Raw genomic sequence first — 6,376 nt, forward strand, 5'->3', positions numbered from 1 at the left:
AATATACTTTTTAACGGACCCACCATTTAGGTTACATAGACAAGAATTAGATTGATAAACAATTCACAGATAAAAAGTAAATGATGTAAAGAGGTCATAAAAATTACCTAAAAATAGATATTCTTATATCTCGATGTAGAAATTCAAGACAATAAAGTGCAGGCGTTAGATACCGGTAATCTCCCGGCAATAATAATGTCAAATAACCTCGTTTTAAAGTCATTAAAGCGGCTCATGTAGCAGATAAATTATTCCATAATGAAGCTAACATTACTCTAAAAGAACGTTTGAAAATCTATGCGTGTAGCATGCGGGAACGGCGAGCAAGTTCTCATCACAATGTTCCTCTTCAATATCTCACTTCTGAACATGTAAGCATTTAATAGTAATGTTGATCTCGCGAATGCCAAATGTTAAACATGATATTTCCTACGTTGCCAACTTAACTACTCTTTCAATCCTGGTGGGACGTTTGCTGTCCCAAAAACGTGTTTAATCCTTTGCGGCACAGTAGCACTTCTGAGGCACACCTTTTTGCGCTCGGTTTTTTATTCTTTTTACATACTTTTTAATGTATTAGGATGTATGTAATCACATATTTAGATTCCTAGGACATCAATTGTTATGAAAAAAAATATTTTCAAAATTTTAATTTCGACTTTTTGGATTTTATAAATGAACAAAATACAAAAAAATACTTTTTCATAGAATAAATTGTGGCTAATCTACAAAAGATATTTGAGTAAAACTTGGTACTTAAAAAAATTTTTGGATCGCTGATTTCGAATTCAAAGTTGAAATATTCAAAAAATGATGACTTCGAATTCTAAAAAATAGGTTGTTTGAATAAATATTGGTACTCTGCGTTTTCTTGGCTGATATTCAATTAGGTATGATATTCTGCAAAACAGTTACGATTTGTATTAATGTACTATTGGCGAATAATGTACTATATGAACGAAGAAAATCTCGCACATTGTCTCGACGATAGTAGTTCAAGCGCCGCTACGTTGCGCGGTTTCACATTTTGGCCCGCCATATCGAATCCGCCATTTATATTTTTAAATTTTGAGTTCACATTCGTAATCAGTGACCCCAAAAATATCCATTCGAGTTTCATTCGAATTAAGTCACTATTTGCAATTCAGACCGCCATATTGAATTTCGAAATTTTGAGTTCACATTCGTAATCAGCGATCTCAAAAACTCTCGGATAATAAATTTCAGGTAAATCCTATATAAGGAAAAATGTATGCTTCAAAAAGTTAAATAACTCACTTTAGAACGAATCAATGTATTTTAGTGATCCTTGTTGCAGTACTTAAAAAAATGTTTTTCAGTTGAAACATATATCTGTTGTACAGAAAACAATATTTTATATAGAAAAATAAAAAAAATGTATTAAGTAACGTAGTGTTTCTTATCTCGTACATAATAAATACCTACGAAATATACATACACACGTTATCAAAGTATTATGTACTGTATTGTGTGTGATGCATGGTTCTATTGCAACGGATGAAACATCTGACTACAGATGTGCCAGTCATGTGATCACTGACGAATCCGAGGTTCGATTGCAAAATTTAAAATGTCAGATCTAATATGGCGTATAATGACGGTCTCGATCAAGTATTGGGCTGATTCATAAGTTCGTGCGAATTTTTGTTTAATTGATATCAGCATTATACTAAGAGGATAATTCCTATATATGCATCTTTATATGCTTTGATAGCTGATATTTCAGAGCATATTTAGAAATGTAAGTAATAGTGTTTAAAAAAATTGTTGCTTTGTTGCGGTCTTTGTTGCGGTTTGAAAATGGAAGACAGTAATGAGTTTTTCCGGTCCAATACACTTTTTTACTTCCATAAAAATTTAGCTGAAATTTTACTAAAATTTAGCTGAGATATTTTGCCTCATACATCATTATTCACTTGACATTATCCCTTCCGATTAAATGCATTTCAATTCTGTTTAACAATATGCACGAACTTATGGATCAACCCAAAATTTATTTTACTTCTTCAGGAATGACTTTATTACAATCAATAAGAATGAATTAAAATAAAAAAATGATTTAATTTCAAAGTGAAATAAATGATACCTATCAATTGCCTAATGAGATTTTTGTTTTTCTTGTAGAATTCTATAATGAATGTTTCCTTACAGTAATTTGTTCATTTTCTCAACAATTAAAAAAGAAAAATTGTAACTAAACGTGTCTAAACGTGTCGAACGTATCTAAACGTGTACATATATGTCAGTATCTCTGAAGAGGTTAAAGGATTCCCGCTCGAATTGCTGCGGAATTCTCTTTTTATTTTTACTGGTGTATTGATAAAACGCACACGCGCGATGTCCGAGGGTCCTCGAGTCAAAATTTTGCTTCATTAGTTCTGCAAATTCCGTCGAACTTGAAGGATCAGTGGAGAAGGTGGTTATTGTTTTACCTGGTTCTGCAAATGTGCTTACTGCTGTTCTTTGCATGTCGATGCTTGAAGACTGGACTTAACAAGAATTGTTGTATATTCCGATATCTTGACATTCTGCTTGCATTTAATATGTCACGTGTCCTTTCTCGCTTCCTGTCTGATGCATCACGCTCCGTGGAGAAAATGTCGAAAAAATTAAGCGCAAGGAATACGAAACACTCACACGGGGGAGATAAATCAAAATCGCCACGATGCCTGTTATTTTCGCGTGTTACAATGCGTTACAACGAATGAAGTGCTATTCGTACACTGAGGGAAAAATTACCTTAAAATCAACAAATATTTTTTTTAGGGGTGCATTAACATATTTATTTAAATCTAAATTCTCTTTATTTAAACTAAATATTGTTTACTTAAATCAGGTAAACAATATTTGATTTAAATAAAGAGAATTTAGATTTAAGTAAATATATTAATGGCACCTATCAAAGAAATATTTGTTGATTTTAAAGTAATTTTTCCTTCAATGTACTCTAAGAATTAGTGTCAATGAGCAATTTACATGAATTATTTTATTTTACTATCCAAACACTAGTAGAATATGTACGATGATTAAATATCAAATGAAAATTCTACTTAAAAAAAGTAGTTGTATACTTAAAAAGTATACTTAAAAAAAGTAGTTGGATCGATATAAAATCGGTGGTCACCGGTCATCAAAGAAATCTTGAATCCATTAAACAAAATATACGTTAGTGCAACTATAAGTTGCGTTGATATTACTATATCAATACAGATATAATGATTTCAATGTAACTTATTGTTGTACCAACGCGCATAGTTGAATAGATACGATATTTCTTTAATGATTGGTAACTATTGGGTCGATTTTGTCGATCCAATTACTTTTTTTCTCAGTGTAGATAAATGGATAAAAAGAACAACACATTTTCTTCTTAATTTTTTAATATTTCTGTCCACTTCTTTTTTTCTTTTTTTCCTTATTAGAAGTTAAATGAGATTTATAGCTCTTAAAAGAGCTGACTGGAAGTTGCTTCCACAGTATTATGTTTAATAATGCTGTGGACCAATAGAGATTTAAATTCGGATTCAATGCCATAATAATGGTAAACATACGCGAAAAGAAAGCGTTGACAAATGTCAACAAAATAAAAAACAATGTATCAAATATCTAAATACTGCTATACAGACTAGAGTGACGTTAAGCACCAGAAAAGGAAAACAATATAAGACTCGCGACAAGAAGCATTATTAAATATGTAAATCAATATATTCACTTACAAAAGATTTTAAGGCCAGTATTCGTAACTGTGAATTATTTACAATCCATGGACGTTATTAATTTCAGTCTCGTATTTGTGCGCGCGCGAACTATTATACTGCTGTTTGGATTAATATTCTTTGTTGCATAAAATAAAACATACGTATATAAAATGTATAAATACAAGAAATAATATTATTCGTTGATAAAAAACGAAAGATTTTGAAAAAGGTGTAATTACTAAAATGACAAACTACAAATGCCGGCCTAAATTTCGACTCGGTATGTCACCCTCGGTGATTTCGTCAAACGCCCGTTAAAGTAAAAAAAATTTCGCGTAAGAAATAATTCAACATACCTGAGAATCTGTAATACGTCGCTGTCCGTATGCCGGCTTCCTCCGTCCTGGCTTCCCGATCCAGCATCTTGCTCCCGGCTGCTCCGAATACCCCATCGTGGCACTGACATCAGCACTGACACTGACACTGACACTCGCGTAGGTACGATTCGATCGAAGAAACACGTGTTAAATATCGCAATGCCGACGGAATATTTTAAGGACAGTCTGGAATGTTCGTCTCACGCGTCCACGCTTCGCCGCGCGCGTTATGTGTTCGTCTCTCACCGGCTCGAAACGTAATGCCTCGGTTACGAGATAGGTACACGACACTATCAAAACAAAAACTGTAAACTCATCCCTCGTCTATTGTCGATCGGCGTCGCCCGGTAATCGATGACGCGTGCATGATCTCGGCGGCCGAGAGATCATAACAAAAACACTTTCTAAACATTCACACGAGCCCTACCTCGAATTTTCCAACGGCTTTTTTTCACTTCTGTTTCATGGACGATTGTACCGAAATTTAAATGATTGACTCGAAATTTAAATGTCTATTGGTCTTTTAGTATACGCACATACATACACAACTATTGCTGTGGAACAACTCCTTGTTCTCACCTCTCCGCGTTGAATCTCCCATCCCTGTTGAAAATTTCAAAACCAAAAAATGATAAGCTGATTACGAAAATATAAAGTTTGTTGCTTCAATTTGTCTGTTAATCTTATTTAATACTAATTACTTAATACTAGCTTATCGCGCACGTGCTCTAGCTGTAGTAAAAAAACTTACACTAGCACTTAATACTCTGCTCGAAAAAGATCGAAAAAGGTGCATCGAATATTAAGTAGTTAGATAGTCAGACAATGCTATCTAATGCTAATCTCGAGATTCATCTCATCGACCCCTCAAATGAACGGGATTTACAGGGTCAGCGCAGAAGCAAAGTTTCGGGACTCCGGGTCGTGACGTACAAAGCAACGATCGTCGCGTTTGATGCTGGCTGCAGCTGGCGTGGCAAAAACTGAGCCGCGATTGTTTTATCGACCCTCTGGCCGCCCGATGGTCAACCGGTCTTTCTCCTCTCATTATTATGATTACTACCCGATGGGTCGGCTCTACAATGAGGGTAAAGGGTGGAAAAAACGGATTCATCCCCTTGTCCGGAGTCAGGCGGTCCTCTGTACCTATCTACCTACCTACCTACCTACCTATCTACCTACCTACCTATCTATCTATCTACCTGCCTACCTACGTACCTACCTACCTACCTACTCTACTCTATTCTACCCAACAATCTATCTACCTGAATCCTCCATTCGACTCTTGTCCCTTCTGAGCGCGTCGCGGACTGATGGAGGCGACGAAATCCAATTTTTTCCCTTTTATCGGACCCTTCGGGCTACCCCTATTTCTCGAAAGAGAAGTAGCCCGTCGCGATGCACCACATGCCTGGTCGCCGTTGGCCGTTCGCGTATATGCAAATTTCGCCGGCGCATTGTGTCTGTTGGCTGGCTGGCTGACTGACTGCCCCTTGCCCTTCTCCGCGTCCACAAAAGATCCAGGTCAAACTTTCATACGGTTAGGAATTTTTATTTTTCGATCGGGTGAAACAACAAAGCGGGTCACCCCGTGTGTACGACCAGGATACGGGAGGGTATGGAACGCGGGGAGGTAGGAGAACACACCGGGACGACCGGTGCACCTTTCGGGTCGCGCGCGCGTAACGGTCGAGAGAGCCAGTGTCGCCCTAAGACAATCGATACAATTACGAGGAACCGCCGGCGACGGAAGAGGGAGACGGAAAGGATCTCGTCTGCGGGATCCCTCTTTTTCAGTCGTGGCCACCCTTCCGCCGCGGTTCCCGCCCTTTCGAGCGCCGCGTCTTCCTGCGGAAGGAGCGGTTCTCGCGTTCGCGGCGGTTGAGACGGGAGTGAAGCGGCAGCTTCTTCAAGATAAACGACTGAGTCTGGCGACACGTCGAAATCCAACGGCGACGATCGATCACGTGACGCCTTTATCCGCGACACATATTCGTATATCGAAATTAAGATTCTACATTGACACTGAAAACTTCGTCCAACTTGAAGAGTCGATAGAGAATCTCGAGGTAGGACACTATGCAGATATGAAATAATATAATAAAACAATACTATATAATAATAATAAATTGCTTTTCTTAAAATTAAAAATAAAAATTGACGCAAAATAGAATTGACGCAAAATAGATGAAATAATAAAACATTAAATAAAATTCTTGAATATATATATATATATATATATATATATATATATATATATATATATATATATATATATAT

At 36.5% G+C, this 6,376-nt stretch overlaps 2 protein-coding genes across 8 annotated transcripts in view; one reads left to right on the forward strand and one right to left on the reverse strand.

The window, feature by feature from the left end:
* LOC116849985 overlaps nt 1-6,376 on the reverse strand; it is a 239,013-nt gene that overhangs the window by 95,387 nt on the left and 137,250 nt on the right. For 5 of the 7 annotated variants that reach the window (XR_004379223.1, XR_004379224.1, XR_004379225.1 and 2 more), the window contains one exon: nt 4,076-4,699. The exons of the other annotated variants lie outside the window; for them this stretch is intronic. The gene's annotated coding sequence lies outside the window, so the exon portion shown is untranslated. The remainder of the gene's footprint in view (nt 1-4,075; nt 4,700-6,376) is intronic. 7 annotated transcript variants of the gene reach the window in all.
* The window catches only part of LOC116849986, a 44,095-nt gene that overhangs the window by 16,858 nt on the left and 20,861 nt on the right, over nt 1-6,376 (forward strand). The window lies entirely within an intron of this gene.

The sequence above is a fragment of the Odontomachus brunneus genome, unplaced genomic scaffold (assembly GCF_010583005.1).
Source record: "Odontomachus brunneus isolate Ranch 3 - 2012 unplaced genomic scaffold, Obru_v1 Obru_scaffold_130, whole genome shotgun sequence".
NCBI classification, from domain to species: Eukaryota; Metazoa; Arthropoda; class Insecta; order Hymenoptera; family Formicidae; genus Odontomachus; species Odontomachus brunneus.